The sequence below is a fragment of the Mandrillus leucophaeus genome, unplaced genomic scaffold, assembly GCF_000951045.1.
Source record: "Mandrillus leucophaeus isolate KB7577 unplaced genomic scaffold, Mleu.le_1.0 Scaffold425, whole genome shotgun sequence".
Classification (NCBI taxonomy): Eukaryota; Metazoa; Chordata; class Mammalia; order Primates; family Cercopithecidae; genus Mandrillus; species Mandrillus leucophaeus.
In genome coordinates, this window is record NW_012104532.1 from 859,303 (window position 1) to 877,970 (window position 18,668).

An 18,668-nucleotide genomic window follows, 5' to 3' on the forward strand; every position below is an offset into this window, starting at 1 on the left:
CAGATCACGAGGTCAGGAGATCAAGACCATCCTGGCTAACACGGTGAAACCCCGTCTCTACTAAAAATACAAAAAAATTAGCTGGGTATGGTGGTGGGTGCCTGTAGTCCCAGCTACTAGGGAGGTTGAGGCAGGAGAATCACTTGAACCTGGGAGGCAGAGGTTGCAGTGAGCCAAGATCATACCACTGCACTCCAGCCTGGGCGACAGAGCGAGACTCTGCCTCAAAAAAAAAAAGAAAAAAAAAAAGAAGTTAGGAAAGAGAATCACTTCATAATGGTAAAAGGGTCAATTCACCTAGAAAACATAACAATTATAAGTCACGTGCAAAAGAATTGTAAAGGAAAACCAAAACTGTCATTATTTGCAGATGATATAAACTTTGTATATAGAAAATCCAAAAGGGTCTATGGGTGAATTATTAGAGTTAATAAGAAAGCTTGACAATATTGGTAGATACAAATTTAATACAAATAAAATCATTCACATTTCTGCATATCAGCAACCAGAAGAAAAAAAAAAAAAAAGTTTTTTTAAACAGCTATTTACAGGATCATCAAGGATATTAAATTACTAGGAATAAAACTAACAAAAGGTGTGCAATCTGTTTGTGGTATAATTATAAATATGTACTGAGAGACATTTAAAAAAGACTTCAAGAAAGCAGAAACATACCTTTCACCACATACAAAAGTTAACTCAAAATAGATCCCAAACCTAAATGTAAATACTGAAACTACACAAAGAAAACATAGCAGAATGCCCCTGTGACCGGGGTTAAGCAAAGATTTCTCTTTTTTTTTTTTTTTTGAGACAGTCTCACTCTATTTCCCAGGCTGGAGTACAGTGGCGCCATCTCAGCTCACTGCAAACTCTGCCTCCCAGGTTCAAGCGATTCTCTTGCCTCAGTCTCCCGAGTAGCTGGGGTTATAGGCCCATGCCACTGTGCCCGGCTAAGTTTTGTATTTTTTGTAGAGACAGGGTTTCGCCATGTTGGCCAGGCTGGTCTCGAACTCCTGACCTCAGGTGATCCTGCCCGCATCAGCCTCCCAAAGTGCTGGGATTACAGGCGTGAACCACTGCGCCCGGCCACAAAGATTTCTTAAATATGACAAGAAAGCACAATCCGTAAATGAACAAATTGATAAAATGAACCTCATCAAAATTAAAACTCTTGCACTTCAGAAGGCACACAACAGAATAAAAGGACAATCCCAGACTGGGCGAAAAAAATCTTTGCAAAGCAAATATGTAAAAAATGAGTTATATCCAGAATATAAATAATTCTCAAAACTCAATAATAAGAAAACCACCCAGTTACAAATAAGCAAAAGATTTGAAAAGACACTTCACCGAAGAAGATATATACAGATAAGTTCATATTTTGGGAGGCCAAGGTGGGTGGATCACTTGAGACGAGGAATTCAAGACCAGCCTGGCCACCATGATGAAACCTTGTCTCTAAAAATACAAAAATTAGCCGAGTGTGGTGGTGTAGGCCTGTAATCTCAGCTACACGGGAGGCTGAGGCAGGAGAATCATTTAAGCCCGGGAGGCAGAGGTTGCAGTGAGCAGAGATTGCATCACTGCACTCCAGCTTGGGCAACAGAGTGAGACTCTGCTACTTATTTTTTATTTTGTGGAACTTGATGCGCTCATTCTAAACTTTGTATGAAAATGCAGTGGAACAAGAATAGTTCAGAGACCCTTGAAATTTCCCTCACAAGGTAGAAGAATTTGATTCACCAAATATAAAGATTATTATGAATCTGTAATAATTAAGACAATGTAGTGTTGGCTCAGGGATGGACCAATAGACCAATGGAACAGAAAAGAGAGTCCAGAAATAGGTTCATGCTAATATGGACACAGTGTATAATAGAGATGGATTGCAGAGAGGGAGAAAAGGGAGGACTTTGCAATAAGTAAATGGGTCTTGAGTAGTTGAGTATTCATATTGCGGGGAGGGGGTGAAAATTGTACCCTTATCTCGCACCATACATAAAAATCAATTCTAGATGGAATAAGAACCATGATATATGTCAGAGGCATGTTTTTATTTATCTTATCTTTTTTTTTTTTTTTTTTTTTGAGACAGGATCTCATTCTGTTGCTCAGGCTGGAGTGCAGTGGTGCTATCATAGTTCACTGCATCCTCAAATTCTTCGGCTCAAGTGACTCTCCCACCTCAGCCTCCTGAGTAGCTGGCATTACAGGCACCTGCCACGATGACTGGCTAATTTTTGTACTTTTAGTAGAGATGAGGTTTCACCATGTTAGCCAGGGTGGTCTTGAACTCCTGATCTGGTCTTGAACTCCTGATCTGCTTGCCTTGGCCTCCCAAAATGCTGGGATTACAGGCATGAGCCACCACGGCTGGCAGAGAAGAAATTCTTAAACATATTCAAAAAAAGTACAAGTCATAAAGGAACACATTAATAAACTCTACTACATTAAAATTTAAAACTTCTGCTCTTAAAAGAGGGAAAAAACAATTCACAGAGTGAGGGAAGATATTTGCAACTCAAAGAACTGACCAAAACAGTAGTAACAAAACTATATAAATACAACTCAACAGCAAATTGGAGGCTAGACACAGTGGTGCACACCCGTAATCCTAGCACTTTGGTGACTGAGGCAAAGCAAATCACTTGAGCCCAGAAGGTCCAGGACAGCCTGGGCAACATGGCAAAACCTTGTCTCTACCAAAAATATAAAAATTAGCCAGGCATGGTGGTGCACGCCTGTAGTCCCAACTACCTGGGAGGCTGAGGTGGGAGGATCGCCTGAACCCAGGAGGTTGAGGCTGCAGTGAGCTGTGATCATGCCACCACACTCCAGCCTGGGCAGCAGAGTGAGACCTCATCTCAAAAAAAACAAAAAATAGGCAAAATTCTTTCTAGGCACTTTATAAAAGAAGAAATCCAAATGGCTAATAAACACATAAAAATGTGCTCAATCTCATTTATAATCAGGAAAATGTAAATTGAAACCAAAAAGAGATATTACTACATACATGCCATAAGGACAGTCAAATGCTGACACTACCAGGTGCTTAGTGAGGATGTGTAGCTGCAGGAACTCTTATACACTGCTTATAAGAACAATAGGCCGGGCACGGTGGCTCAAGCCTGTAATCCCAGCACTTTGGGAGGCCGAGACGGGAGGATCACGAGGTCAGGAGATCAAGACCATCCTGGCTAACCCAGTGAAACCCCATCTCTACTAAAAAATACAAAAAACTAGCCAGGCAAGGTGGTGGGCACCTGTAGTCCCAGCTACTCAGGAGGCTGAGGCAGGAGAATGGCGTAAACCCAGAGGCGGAGCTTGCAGTGAGCTGAGATCCGGCCACTGCACTCCAGTCTGGGCAACAGAGCGAGACTCCGTCTCAAAAAAAAAAAGAGAACAATAAATTGGTGTAACCACTTTGATTAACAGTTCGGCATTTTCTGGTAAAGTTGAAAAAATAGAGCATACTTAGACAAACTCATGCAGTGTATCTGCACCAAAAGTGATGAACAATGAATGTCTGTAGCAGCTTTCTTGTCAAACCAGAATACGAGAAACAGCCCAGATCTCCAAAAATAGGAGATCAGATAAATGAATTGTAGTATATTCATAAATGGAATGCCATATAGCCATGGAAATCGACAAACTATAGCTATATGCAACAACATAAATGAAGCTTACAAATACAGTGTTGAACAAACAATACAAAAGAATACATTTAGAATAGTTCAATTTCTTTAAAATATATATGTCAAAATATGCAAAATGAACACATCTTGTTTAGGGGTGAATACATAGGAGAGATGATAAGCAAATGAAAAGCAAGAAAGATATTATCTTGAAAGTCAGGATAGTAGTTATTTCTGGGAAGATATAACTAGAGGATGACCCCTCCCTCTAGAAAATGTGATCCATTGAATGCAAAGATCTGGTGCATTCCTGCTACATGACAGGAAAGATTTTGCAAGTTAATTCATGTGTCTTTTCTTTCTTTCACTCAAGTGTTTCTGCTGCTTGCATCCTCTCTGCTCAGTGTCCAACCTTGGCATTGGCAAAACTCACAAACCTTCACGGTATTTAAGGGTAAAGCTTTGGACAGTAACGGCGTTGAAGCAGTTCCTAGGGTCTGGACGGTGTCAGTCATGAGAGCAATTGTTTAGGGCTGGGGTTAGCTACACAAGGAAAAGGTACACAAGGGGGCGTGTTGGAGTGCTGGCAATATTCTAGGTGTTCAAGACCGATGAGCTTCTTCCTTAATCATGGAATTGAAGTCTTTCCCTTTAGTCTGATTGGTCCAACCTAAGTCACTTGCTCACCCCTAGCCAATAACTATGGTTAGGGGAACTCCTTAAGCTGATTGACTTAAATCTAGAGTGCTGAACCAATCCCTGGCAAGAGAAGTTAGATTATTTAAATTTAGATAAACCCAGGTCCATCCCTAAAACGGTGGTGAGATGGGCTGCCCCCAAGGCACACAGACCACTTGGGGAAAGAGTGGATATCTGAATTTAATCATAGTTATTTTAAGAAGAAGGAGGAAATGAATGCTGAGAAGGTACCCAGCCACATTAACTGTAACCCTAATTCAGCTGCTGTGATTAAATATTCAGTTACCATTCCCGGCACCACCCAATTGGACCCCAGAACCCTCTTATACCACCCTACCACAGGGCATGGGGGTCTTTTGTTACTCCCTCAGGATTACAGGGCCCAGGTAAAAGCCTGGACACAGTTGAGTCCAGGTCATTGGCACTCCCTATGTGTCAGGAAGGAGAGGAGAGGAACAGCTTTCCTTATTTAGTTCTCTTATTCTAAGAGGGTACTGCTTCCCATCTGTTCTGGGATTCCCCTGAAATAGGAGAGGAATTTGAATGCCAGGTAGTCAGTGGGGGTTGGGGAAGAAGGAAGAACACCCTCTGATTGACAAACCCTGTCCAGATCCATTCCTCCCTTCGCCCCACCAACAGCCTTGTATGGTAGACATGGGTGTCACTATATCCATTGGCAGACGAGGAAACTGAGTCAATGTAAATACCTTCACCAAGTTCACATAGCTAATAATTGGCAAAACTCAAACTTACATCCAACTCATTGACTCTGAAGCTGATTCTCTGGCCGCAGCCTCAGGCTGCCTCCTATTAAGGAGCTTCAGATCATTAATAATGGGAGCAGGTTTGATTGGGAGAGCAAGTGGTTTTTCAGGAAATGCCTCAGAGATGGGAGGCTGGGTCACATTCTACTCAGGACCTTCCTGGAAACTTCAATCCTCAGGAGGCTGGTCCCGCCGAGTTAATGGTTGGCTATTTTGGTCTGCACTTGGCTAATCTGCAAGTCCGACCCACCCATAACCACCATCTTCACCCCCGCCCATAACTCAGTATCCAGAAAAAGACTGGAAGGGATGATATTCCGGAGACTGGATATGGACTCCCTAGGGTGATTGGAATCAAGAATCTTTCTCCAAACCAACCCATTATCCCACACAGAAATTCTCTAACACCATGAACCCATGGCTGAGCACCTCTGGGGGCAGGCGCCCACCTCCTCTGCCAGCTGCCCATTCGAGTGTCAGGTGGCCTCCTTGTTAGAACCCCTGACTTCCAGCAAGTCAAAAGGTCCTTCCATGTAATGTCCACATCCTGGTCCAGTTCTGGCCTTGTGCATGGGGTAAGTGTCCCCAAGACATTCCTTCAGAGAGAAGAGGGAAAAAGAGGATTGGGATGAAGAGATACAGGGGTAAGGACAAGGCAGAGAAAAAAAATTTTCTTCTTCAAGGTAAAATTATGAATCCTGAAAGCTTCTCCCCAGACCAGAATTAAACTTAACACTTAGGCCCTGAGCTCTAGTGGGCCGTGCATATCACAAACCCACAAAAATAAATAAGTCGATTAACAAGCACTGGATTGCCTGTAACTCGGGATCCTGCCTCAGCCCTGGCACAGCACAGGTCCAGCCCTAAACAGCTGCTCTCATGACTAACACCGTCCAGACCCTAGGAACTGCTTCAACGCCGTTACTGTCCAAAGCTTTACCCTTAAATACCATGAAGGTTTGTGGGTTTTGCCAATGCCAAGGTTGGACACTGAGCAGAGAGGATGCAAGCAGCAGAAACACTTGAGTGAAAGAAAGAAAAGACACATGAAATAACTTGCAAAATCTTTCCTGTCATGTAGCAGGAAGGCACCAGATCCTTCATTCAATAGATCACATTTTCCAGGGGCTTTGAGTTGTTTTCTTGCTTCTTTGATGCTCCTATTAGTTGTTCTAGAGCTATTCATAAATTAATACGGCATTCTCAAGAGTTGCACAAGAGTGGCTGAGGGATGCTTTGCAATCTTAAATAATTCATATTAGTCTTAGATTTGTATATATCTAGGTCTAGACGTAATATACATCAGTGGTCCCCAACCTTTTTGGCACCAGGGGCCGATCTCGTGGAAGATAATTTTTCCATGGACACGGTGTGGGAAATGGTTTCTAGATGAAACTGTTACACCTCAGATCATCAGACATTATGTTCTCATAAGGAGCACACAACCTAGATCCCTTGGCCAGGCACGGTGGTTCATGCCTGTAATCCCAGCACTTTGGGAGGCCAAGGCAGGTGGATCACTTGAGGTCAGGAGTTTGAGACCAGCCTGGCCAACTGGTGAATCCCAGTCTCTACTAAAAATACAAAAATTAACCAGGCATGGTGGCGAGCGCCTGTAATCCTGGCTACTCAGGAGGCTGAGGCAGGAAAATTGCTTGAACCTGGGAGGCGGAGATTGCGGTGAGCCAAGACTGTGCCATTGCACTCCAGCCTGGGCAATAAGAGTGAAATCCCATCTCAAAACAAACAAACAAACAAACAAACAAACAAAAAAAGGAGCACAAAACCTAGATCCCTCACATGCACAGTTCACAATAGGGTTTGCGCTCCTATAAGAATCTAATGCCACCACTGATCTGACAGGAGATGGAGTCATGCGGTAATGTGAGCAATGGGAAACGGCTGTAAATACAGACGAAGCGTCACTCACTCGCCTGCCACTCACCTCCTGCTGCGCCGCCCTGTTCCTAACAGGCCATGGCCTTGGGGATGGAGACCCCTGATATATATGAAGCATGATACTAATTCTTTACATTGTCAGACATTGAACTGCAGAACTACAAATAGCTTTTTAATAAAAATATTTAATAAGATTTAATTAAATTATCAAAAACTAAAAATGATTTTATTAAATAACTTTATTAGTTTCATATTAATTATAACTTATATTTTACCTTTAATTTTAATAGATAATTTGGAATGGGGTCAACAAACTTTTTTTCACAGGGCCAGACAATAAACATTTTTTACTTTGCAGGACATATGATCTCTGTTATAAACATACAACTCTGGTGTTGTCGCAAAAAAGCAGCTATAGACAGTATGTAAAGGAATAGATGCGGCTGTGTTCAATAAATGCTTGTTTACAAAAACAGGCCCAAAACCATGGACCTTATTTTGCTGATACTTGATTTAGAAGAGAACTTTAAAAAAAAAAAATCATTTTTAATTTTTTACATTCACCTCAATTTGATGAAAACACTTTCTTTCTTTTTTTTTTTTTTTGAGACAGGATCTCATTCTGTCACCCAGGCTGGAGTGCAGTGGCACAATCTCAGCTCACTGCAACCTCCGCCTCCTGGGTTCAAGTGATTCTCATGCCTCAGACTTCTGAGTAGCTGGGATTACAGGCGTGCACTACCACTCCCAACTCATTTTTTTGTATTTTTAGTAGAGACGGGTTTCACCATGTTGGCCATACTTGTCTCACACTGCTGACCTCAAATGATCCACTTGCCTCGGCCTCCCAAAGTGCTGGGATACAGGCATGAACCACCACACCCGGCCTGATGAAAATACTTTTAAAAATTTCTTTTTCATGCAAGTTTATGCGGTGCATGAGAAAATTTGTTACATGTACATGAAAATACATTTGAATACTTTTTTTTTTTTTTTTAAGCTCATTACTACTTTGGGAGGTCAAAGTGGGAGGATCACTTGAAATCAGGAGTTAGAGACCAGACTGGGCAACAAAGAAAGACTCCATTTCTATAAAATTTTCTTTAAAAATTAGCCAGGTGTGGTGGCATGCGCCACCCAGTAACTCAGGAAGCTGGGATGGAAGGAATTTGAGACTGAGCCAAGGAATTTGAGGCTGCAGTGAGCTATGATCACACCACTGCACTCCAGCTTAGGCAACAGAGTCTTAGGGCCTAAAAATAATAATAATAATAATGTTAAAGCAGATTACTGCTATCAATAGAACAGAAATTATGTAAAAATATTAATTACAACCATAGTTAGTGATTTTTCTAAAAATAAAGCAAGAAGGGCCAGGTGTGGTGGCCCATGCCTATAATCCCAGCACTTTGGGAGGCTGTGGTGGGCAGATGGCTTCAGTCCAGGAGTTCAAGACCAGAGTGGGCAACATGATGAAACTCTGTCTCTACAAAAAATATAAAATTTGGCTGGGCATGGTGGCGCATGTCCGTAGTCCCAGCTACTTGGGAGGCTGAAGTGGGAGGACTGCCTGAGCTGAGGGGGTGGGGGTTGCAGTGAGCCGTGATCATGCCACTGCACTCCAGCCTGGGCGATGGAGCAAGACTGTGTCTCTAAATAAATAAGGCAAGAAAACAAATTGTATGAAGAAGAAAAATAATTAGTGATTTATGTAAGCTTTTGTTTTATTGCTCATCCCAATATTGCTGACCCACCAACAGAGTTTATTTATTTACTATTTATTTATTTATTTTGAGATGGAGTCTCTCTGTTGCCCAGGCTGGAGTGCAATGGTGCAATCTCGGCTAAATGCAACCTCCGCCTCCGGGGTTCAAGTGATTCTGGTGCCTCAGTCTCCTGAATAGCTGGGATTACAGGCACATGCCATCACGCCCAGCTAATTTTTGCATTTTTTAATACAGACGGGGTCTCACCATGTTGGCCAGGCTGGTCTCGAACTCCTGATCTCAGGTGATCCGCCTGCCTTGGTCTCCCAAAGTGCTGGGATTACAGGTGTGAGCCACTGCACCTGGCCAACAGAGTATGTTTAGTCATCTGAAATAGTCTTTACAGTTAACATTTTTATGTAAGTAGAGAGAATATACTCTAAAATAATAAGTAGCATAGTAAATACATAAACTAGTAACATTAGTAGTTTATTATCATTATCGAGTATTAGGCACTGTACATAATTGTCCTGTTCTTTCTTTTTTTTTTTTTTGAGACAGTGTCTCACTCTGTACTCTGTCACTTTGTCACCTAGGCTGTAGCGCAGTGGTAGGATCATGGCTCACTGCAGCTACTTCCCAAGTAGCTGGACTTGGGAAGCATGGTATCATGCCACCATGCCAGTCTAGTTTTGTATTTTTTGTAGAGACAGGGTTTCACCACATTGCCCAGGCTGGTCTTAAACTCCTGGCCTTAAGTGATCCACCCGCCTTGGCCTCCCAGAGTGCTTCGATTACAGGCATAAGCCACCATGCCCAGCCTGTACATGTTATACTCATGTGACTGGCAGTGGAGTGGCTTTGTTTATACCAGCATCACCACAAACATTTGAGTAATGTGTTGCACTGTGACATTATGATGGCTACAACGTCACTAGGCAATAGGAATTTTCCAGCTCCATTGTAATTGCATTGGGGCCACCATGGTATGTGTGCTCCATTGCTGATTGTGATGTCATTACGTAGTGCACAACTATAGTACCTACCATGTAAGGTTGCTATGAGGATTCAGTGAGATTGAAATACTGTAAGGAAGGAATTTACACTTCTTGTCACAGATGCAAAATGTCAGCTGATGCCATGGATAAAAATGTTATTAAAATATGTTACCCAGCGGTAAAAAGGAATAAGAATGCAAATTGCAGAACAAAGTGTACAGTATTCTACCTTTTTTTTTTTTTTTTTTTTTTTAGATGGGCTTTCTCTCTTGTTACCCAGGCTGGAGTAAAATGGCATGATCTTGGCTCAGCGCAAACTCCACCTCCCAGGTTCAAGCGATTCTCCTGCCTCAGCCTTCTGAGTAGCTGGGATTACAGGCATGCACCACCACACCTGGCTAATTTTGTATTTTTAGTAGAGATGGGGTTTCTCCATGTTGATCAGGCTGGTCTTGAGCTCCTGACCTCAGGTGATCCGCCCTCCTTGGCCTCCCGAAGTGCTGGGATTACAGGTGTGAGCCACTGTACCCAGCCTATTTTACCTTTACTGTAAGGAGAACATATTTTTTAAATCATATATTTATAGTTTCTTATTGAAACTTAAAATCATTCCAGAGAATATTCAGGAAACTAATGCCAATATTTACAGAGGAGACTGGTTGGGGTGGGTGAGTGGAGTGGAGTATATAAAGAGGTTTTTTGCTGTTTCCCTGTTTATATATTTTATTTTTGCATTTGAACCATGTGAATGCAATTCTTATTTATAAAATTAAATTAAACGTTTAATTTAATATTACAGATGTGTTGTAAAGAGCTGAATGCAACATTGTGGCTAAACTGGGTAGAACAGTTCTCTCCCCTCCCTTGACCTAGAGGCTCCCTATCTGCTCAGACCACATTAGCCTTCTGGACCACGCTAGCATGCTTTTACCTCTGCACTGCACACCTCATCCCACCTGGCTTCCACTCAGCAAACTGGCCTGACCCCTGGCTGCAGTCACCTGCCCTGGCAGGGCCTGGCTGCCAGTGGGGGACAGTGTAGTGAACATCTCTCCCTCCATCTGTCCCTCCCAGGAAAGCTGCCCACAGCCCAGGCACAGGGCTCACACTCTGTCTGGCTTTGGGACATACCTCCCACCCCGGCAGGGGGTCACTTGTTTGGACTTCATGACACCCACTGTGGGCCCATGATTCCAACTCTGCTACTTTGGAGCTGCCTTCCCAGCTTGGGCTAGGTGCTGCCCTCCTGCCTGTGGCTCCTTCCTGTCCTGGGCCCCACGCTTGGGTCCCCAGTTGCCGCCTGGTCCCTGCTTAGGCCTTGGCCCTTGCTTGCTTGGAAGTTCTGTGCTGGCCCCCAGCCTGTGCTCTGAGCGTGCCCATGCCCTCCCAGCCCCCGCGGGCCTCCCCGAGCCATGCCCTGGAGGAAAATAATATCAATAATAACAACTGCAGTGCCTTTGAGAAGCCAGCAGTTTGGAGTGTGGGAAAGATAGCTATGAGGTATATATATTTTTGATTCTTCTTCACAGCTCAGGACAGAAATAACCTGTTAGAGGAAAACCTTGCATCTACATCGGAAACCAAGAAGAGTCCTTCACATGCCAGAAACAATGAGGACTTTATTCGAAGTACAGAGCACGCAGGACCAGGTTAGAGAAGGACCTTGGGGACCAGCCCCTAAGCCGCCTCGCCTCGGAGAGGCATGGACTCACAACAGCAACAGCTCTCCAAAACAGGGAAGAATAATCCAATTGGATCACTGGGAAGCAGGGTGTAAAACTGCAGAGCTAGCCAAGAAGTGAGTCCCTGCTCCCCCACCCCTCCTGGCCACTCTAAAGCTCAACATGCACCCAAGAGAACTATTTCCCAACCTCGTCACATGGCAGCAATCCCATCAGCACCCATAAATATGTTTCCATTGAGTTTTGTTTTAGTCTTTAACAGTATCCTATGAACTATTTCAATAAACAGTGCAAGGCAAAGGAAGAGAAGATTCAAAGAGCAGAATAAATCTGTAAAATGTGAACATAAGCTCTGGCCAACTCTACCTTGGACTGCCAAGGAGGAGCTTAGGGCACTGACTGAGACACAGTGCACAGACCAGACACGGATGCGGCCATCAGGGCTCTGCCAGCATCTCCAGCAGCGTCGCTGAGTGGAGAGGGAAGGAAGCTTCCAGAACTAGAACTAGAGAAGAAGGCTGGCTGGAGTGACAGAAAGAGAGAAAAGGCTCAGTCAATCACAGAGTTGCGAGGCACCTCAGAGACCCCCCGGTCCTCCGCCACTGTGATGTGGCACTTGGGGGCTCAGTCTCAGGACTCCGACTGTCCAGGTTCAAACCCTGGCTCCACCACTCACTAGCTGTGCACTCTCTGGTCTCGGTTTCTGAATCTGTAACTTGTGGATAAAAATAGCATCTGTCACATAGGGCCTATGTCAGCATTAAATGAGATAATTCACATCAAGTCACTTAGCTCAGGTACTCAGTAATCATACCTGACGTGATTTTACACACAGGGCTTTGGGGGCTCTGAGAAGTCCCAGGGATGTCCCACAATCCAATCTCTCAAGAGAGAATGATGATCTCCCACATTCCTTTCATGAATTCCCTCCCCCCGCACCCTCCCAGTTCTCCCAAAGATGATTAGGTTCTGGGAACAGGTTGCCACAAAACATTAATTTGTTTAAAGCTATTTATTGTGTAAGACGGTGGATGAATACCTGGCCCAAGACAGTTAATGGTGTTCCTGGGAGGCTGGCGCATTCGAAACCAAATCATGGATCAGGTGGCAGCTGGTGAATGTAGGGACCAAATAGCAGTGTCCCGTAGCAGGAGGAGCACAGCTCCGGGACAGAGCCTGGTTCCCACCACTTGTGCGGGCCTTGGACACATCGCTTAACTTCTCAGGGTTTCATTTTTCTCATTCATAAAATGGGCATGATCATACTGTCACCAGGATAGATGGGAAAAGCAAATGGAGTCATATATGTAAAGGGCCCCCAACATTGTGGAATTGACCAAATGGTGTCCCCACAAGTCAGGAGATCCAATTGGAATTTCCAGCTTAGCCGGAACCTCAAGCAAGTCATTTCTTTGTCAGGAGCCAACTGGATCATATGCCTGAAAGTGCTTTAAAGATGACAAAAATTTGCATCTTGTTTACTCAGCACTCATATACTGGGCCTCACTGATATCTCTGAGGCTCAGAGAGGTAAAGTGATTTACCCAGGGTCACACAGCAAATGAGTGGCAAAGCAGGAGACAAGACACTAGTTTTGCAACTGTAAATCACCAGCCCTTTCTCTCTATGCCTGTTTGCCCCAGAGCTTGGGGTTGTATAGGCTGGCGGGCAGGCTCACCCCCACACTAGCCTAGGTCCTGGCATTGCTTACCATCTCCTTCCCCACCGGTGAGGGGACCTGGGGAATATCTGCTGCTGTCCCCAGGGACTGACGTGATGGGGCTGGGATGTGAGCCCTGGTCAGTCTACAAGTGTCAGATGGGATGACACATTAAAAGCACAAAGCACAGCGCCTGGCTTCTCTCAGATCCTCAATAGGTGCCAGTTAGCTTGAGTACTGCCAGATCATAAGCTCTCATGGGCAGGGACTGTGTGTTTTGTGCCTGTAAACTCTGGTAACTACTAACTGAGAAAAAACACACAGGACCCTAGGGAAGAGCAGGCGTTAGGACTGTGGCCAAGAAAGAACGCATGAAAGAGACAGAGACGAACGGTCAGGGAAGTAGGAGAACCAAGGGGGTGTTTTAACCTAGAAACTAAGGGAGGAGAGAATGTTCAGGAAGGAAAAGGTCATGGTGTCAAATGCTGCCAAGAGACTACAGAGGGTAAGAACAAAGCTCTTTTCCTTTGGATTTTGCAATTAAGAGTACAAGAGGCCTTTGTAAAAGTGTCAGTGGGGTGATCAGATGGCAGAGGACTTCATGGCCAAGGTAGAAGAGACAGAGAATTAGGGGGCTCCTTCCAGCACAACCAGAATAACTAGCACTTACGGAGCACTTAACACATGCCCACCCACTGTGAAGCATATTTTGTACAATATTTCAGTAATTCCTGTCAACACCCTGCAAGGTGTGCTATTGTCCCCATCCTAACATGGTAAGATCAGATGGCTTAAATAATTTCCCCAAAGTCACAGAGCTAGAAAGAAGGAGATCCAGGAGTTAAGCACGGTTCTCTTTGATTTCTTAACTTGAGTCTTAATCAATGTAGGGAAGAGGGGAAGAATAGCGAAAAGGGGCCCCAAGGTGGCAAGGACCCGGGATCTGGGACTCACGAGGCTGAGAATGCCCCCTTCTTCTGCGTGATGTCTATCTGAGCCACTTAGTCTAAACCAAGAGTTACTTTGATACCATACATAGTTTTACAGGCTGAAGGAACTTCTCTGCACCCCTGATTCCACAATAAGCCCTTTTGGCAGTGTGAGCCAATGAGGAAGCTTCTGAAAGAGAATTGAGCCCTGAATTTTGTTTTAAAGATTAAAACAGGCAGGGTGTGGTGGCTCACACCTGTAATCTCAGCACTTTGGGAAGCCGAGGTGGGAAGATTGTTTGAGGCTAGAAGTTTGAGATCAGCCTGGGCAACATAGGGAGACCCTGCCTCTGTGAAAAATAAAAAAATTAGCCAGGCGTGGTGGCACACACCTGTAGTCCCAGCTACTCAGGAGGCTGAGGCTGGAGGATCACTTGAGGCTGGGAGGTGGAGGTTGCAGTGAGCCAAGATCATGCCACTGCACTCCAGCCTGGGCAACAGAGGGAGACTCCCTCTCAAAACAAACAAACAAAAAAAAAACAACCAAACCAACCACACACACACACACACACACACACACACACACACACACACACACACAGCATTCACATGAGTATAATGTTCAAATTTCCATGATCTCAACTGGTCCTCCAACCAGCCCATGGTGGACACACGGAATCATCCCATTTGACATATGTGAAGACTGAAGCTGAGAGATTTTGTCAGGAACTGAGGCATCTGAGTGCTAAAGGGTTCTGCTGAGAGTAAACTGAAATCTTGTTCTCTGACCAATCCTGCCAAGAGACCAAGGAGAAGGAAATCACAGAAAACAGTCCAGGACGAATCATTCATTCATTCATTCTGTATTTATGTATTGACCACTTACTATGAGCAGACCCTGTTCTAGGTAGAGATTTAGAGGCAGAAAGACAACAATCCCTGGCTTCAAGCTGGGGAGACAGACGAGAAAACAGATGGTGACTCAATACTTCTGTAAGTGCCAGGGAAGCCCAGAGGCCTTGGTGCAGGGATGCTGGGATGGGAAGGGCTGTACGGCTAGGGAAAGAAGGTTGAGGCACAGCGCTATACCCCTGAACATGAGCAGCATCTTCCCCATTCTGGTGCTGTCATCAGGACAGGGCAGCTAGACACCAAGACATCTGTGAGTGTCCTGCCGACCCAGACAGCCCCGTCAGCAGACCTTGCGCTGTCCACTTTCTCTGCAACCTCAATAGCAAACCCCGGCCAGACACTGCCAATGGGCTGAGGTCTGGGGACAGAACCTGGACCCAGCATGAGTAGGGCTCAAGACAGTCTCATCCTTGCTAGCAGCTCTGGGTGACCCGGGCCACTCAACTCACACCCCCGAGCCTTTATTTCTTCATATGTCCAGTGGGGTCAGGCCTCCCCCTATAAGCCACCAGGAGAATCAAATGGGGTCACGTCCACGGCAGCGCTTTTTCAGCCGTGAATCTCTTTACAAAGAGCAGAGGCTTTTCCAAGGCTCCTGGTGCATTCTTAGCACTGAAGTTTGAGACAGTCCTTGCCTCCCGTCAAAGGCAGTGGACGAGTTAATTCTTAAGCTCTTTGGCCCGTGGAGAGCAGAGGCAGAGCAAAGGGCAGGCCTAGAGGCCTCTTTTGGAAATGACAAGATCCATTTAGCAATCAATTAGCACAGTCCCCAGGCTCCGGGCCTGCACACTCGGCAGAAAGAATGCGTCCTGCTGCACTGATTAGAAACAGATGCGCTGGCAACCAGAGTTGGCCGAGCGGGGCCGGAATTCCTGGGCACCCAGCTCCTGGCTGGGAGATGGGATTTGTTATTACATTCTGGGCACAGACACGGGGAGGGAGGCCAAGGAAACCAAGCTAAGAGAGCAGCCTGCCCGGAGAATGTCTACCTTTGAGAAGATTCAGAGGCAGGAGGGGGAAGAATGTTGACTCTGTTAGAAATAATCTGGGACAAAATTAGTTCAGCCAAATACAGAATATGACTTTTGACCAACAGATGCTAAAATTCCAAACATGACAAGGCCGACAGATGAGGAAATGAGTGACTTGGGAGTGGGGCAAGTTGCAGGAGGCTTGGGATCTCTGGTGCCTTGGAAAATGACGACCCCATCACCAATCTCATTTACAGAGCTCTTGCGTACAGGGCCCCACAGCAAGCCCTTCATGTGCTATCTCATTTATTGATCACAGCCACCCTGTTATTTCACCCATTTTGCAGATGAGAAAAGTGAGTCACAGAGAGGTGCAGCAACTTGCCTAAAATTGCACGGCTAGTAAGTTGCAGATCCAGCGCTTAAAGCCAGCTGTCTGACTTGAGAAGTCCCTCTCTTGGCCATGATGGCATTAATTCCTCTTCTTCCAATTCTTTCCTTCTCCCTTAACAAATGAAAGGGCAGCTTTGAGCTCCTCTACCACAGTCTCAAAGCACTACAGGAAAGGTCCACTACAGTGTCCCTGAGATTGGTCAGCAGCCTCGGTTATACTCTCCCAATGATGTGGGGCTCACTGTCTCTCAAGGCTATGCTGGCTCTAATCTTGGACAGTTTGCAAGGCTGGCCAGTCTTTCTTCTATTAAGCCAAAAGTTGGGTCCCTGAAAGCTTGAGGCTTCCCCCAGCAGTGCTGCTTCTGCCCTCCAGATTCCCTTAGAAGGCAACTAATTCCTTTTCCCTAGGACCATTCCAGGGCATAAGGATGACCCCATTTTTATTTTTTTAAGCAGAATAGCCTCTGTTTGAGCAGCTGCTGCCAACACGGGCAGCTGTGGGGCTCTCATCTCTTCACCAACACATTCCCCTGACACCTTCCAACCCATCGATATCCCTGGTGGGTCCAGGCATGGACGTGAGGGTCAATCAGGTCTCCCATCTCCCAGCAGCACAAAATGGAACAGCCTTTAAAATATTATTTTAATGTGGTTTGTTTGCCATTACAAGAGAGATACATTCTCACTAAAGGAAACATAGAAAATGCAGTAAGCATAGCAAAACTGTCTCCCCAGAGAAAGAAAAATCACCCATGATTCCACCTCCAGCCTTTTTTGCTATGCTTCATTTTTAACCTTGCTTCATTTGTTTTATAGCTATACATCTGCATCCTACCCCAAAACTGGAGAGACAGACAGGCGTGCACAGAGAATCACAACTTAGCAGGACAGAAACCCTGAGCAGAAACCACTGCGGGAACCAGTACTGGGGCAGGAAAACCTGAATGGTAACTGGTAATTGCTGGAGTCTCAGCATGGACGAGTCTGAGAGTGAAACCCCAAGGGAGTCCAGTCGCAGGCGAGTCCTCACTCCTGCGTGAGTTTTATCTACAGGAGCTCTAACAGCTTCTCACAGTGATGATCAGAGAAAAATGTAGTGCTTCCGGCAGGAGGAGGTGAAAAGTAGCCATTCTGAAATACACCAGAGCATTCTGTTCTTTGTAAGAAGGACGGCTGGGTGCGGTGGCTCACACCTGTGAGCACTTTGGGAGGCCGAGGCGGGCAGATCATGAGGTCAGGAGTTTGAGACCAGCCCAGCCAACATAGTGAAACCCCATCTCTACTAAAAATACAAAAAAATTAGCCGGGCATGGTGGTGAGCACCTGTAATCCCAGCTACTTTTGGGAGGCTGAAGCAGGAGACTCACGCCATTGCACTCCAGCAGGGGTGACAGTGTGAGACCCCGTCTCAAAATAAATAAATAAATAAATAAATAAGGACTGCGCTCAATACAAACTGTTTTATCATAGCCTAATCTATTTGGGCTTAGGTTTATCATAGCCTAACCTATCAGAGCCCAATAACCCAGGGGAAGAGAAATAGCCAACTCCAGCCCCCTCTAGCCACCCTTTTCCACCTAAGGAGGGGGTACTGAGAATCACTTGTGAAGGTCACAGCCCAAGGGCACAGGCTCACCAACAGACTGAAACTTAATCACAGGACTATCGAACACTTCCTTTCCCCGCAGCATCTGACCACCAAATCACTAAAGGCCTGTTGACTACAGTTCCTTTTACCCAGTACGTCATGTCTGGCCATCAAGAAAAAATTATAAGGCATACTAAAACACAAAAAAACACAGTTTGAAGAGACTGAGCAAGCATCAGAACCAGACTCAGACATGGCAGAAATGTTGGAATTAAATCAGACCAGAAATGTTTAAAAAGCTATAATTAAGATGCTAAGGGCGACCAGGCATGGTGGCTCATACCTGTAATTCCAGCACTTTGGGAGGCCAAGATGTGAGGATCACTTGAGTCCAGGAGTTTGAGACTAGCTCTGGCAACACAGCAAGACCCGATTCTACAAAATATTTTAAAATTAGCTGCACATGATGGTGCATGCCTGTAGTTCCAGCTATGTGTGGGAGGCTGAGGTGGAGGATTGCTTGAGCCTGGGAGGTCAAAGCTGCTATGAGCCCTGATCATGCGCCACTGCATTCCATTCTGGGTAACAGAGCGAGATCCTGTCAAAAAAAAAAAAAAAGCCGGAGCAGTGACTCACACTTGTAATCCTAGCACTTTGAGGTGGGCCAAGGCAGGTGGATCGTGAAGTCAGGAGTTCAAGAACAGCCTGGCCAACATGGTGAAACCCCGTCTCTACTAAAAATATAAAAATTAGCTGGGAGTGGTGTCACGTGCCTATAATTTCAGCTACTCAGGAGGCTGAGGCGGAGAATTGCTTGAACCCAGGAGGC